Source organism: Penaeus monodon, chromosome 29 (genome assembly GCF_015228065.2).
Source record: "Penaeus monodon isolate SGIC_2016 chromosome 29, NSTDA_Pmon_1, whole genome shotgun sequence".
NCBI lineage: Eukaryota > Metazoa > Arthropoda > Malacostraca > Decapoda > Penaeidae > Penaeus > Penaeus monodon.
Genome location: NC_051414.1, coordinates 8,280,497 through 8,281,207, shown reverse-complemented (window position 1 = coordinate 8,281,207; position 711 = coordinate 8,280,497). Strand labels below are relative to the sequence as shown.

The 711-nt window shown below is 43.9% G+C and overlaps 1 protein-coding gene across 1 annotated transcript in view; it reads right to left on the bottom strand.

Annotated features, from left to right (window-relative positions):
- Positions 1–711, bottom strand: part of LOC119591717 (agrin-like) — a 4,620-nt gene that overhangs the window by 308 nt on the left and 3,601 nt on the right. The gene's annotated exons all lie outside the window — the stretch shown is intronic.

The window sequence follows — 711 nt, the reverse complement described above, 5'->3', positions numbered from 1 at the left end:
AAATAAGACTATTTGAGCTACATATTCGAGCACAGACATGTAGCTACAAGCCGTTAAGCAGAATGGAAAGACGGCATAAAGGTTTATAAACATCTACATACAGGTGCATTTATACATCAAACACACCTAATACCAATAGCTCATAATGAAAAAGATACGAACGAAAAATATACATACAAGACACGCCTTCTGACAACACCTCATAATCTCAACCAAATAAAACGAATCGAGATGATGCTTCGAACACTCGGACAAAAAAAGCGAACAGGCCAGCAGACTCGCCTCGTCTCTTGGGCGTTATCAGGGCGCTGTGTGGTCTGCGGCCGCGACCTCCTCCAAGCACAGCGGCGTCGGGGAAGAAGGATAATAGCCGGATAAAAGGAGGAGACGGAGAGAGGGTAATAGACCAGAACACATTATGGCGGAAAAGCCACGAAGGACCGACAAAAGCGTGTGAAGAAGGACAAGAGGACACGCAAAAAAAGGTTTGGAGTCACAATAGAGAGAGGAATAAAGAGAGATGGAGGGAGAAAAAATGACTTTGGGGATAGGAAGAAGGCTTGGGATAATAGAGGTTTCTTCTAGATGAGCCATATAATGTTTCGAGCACAATGCGTGTATAAACGTGTATTTATCTCATGACTGAACCAAAAAGTGTGTTAATATGCAGCGTCGTGTCTACTCAGGGTGTCGACATTGAGCTTCAAGGGA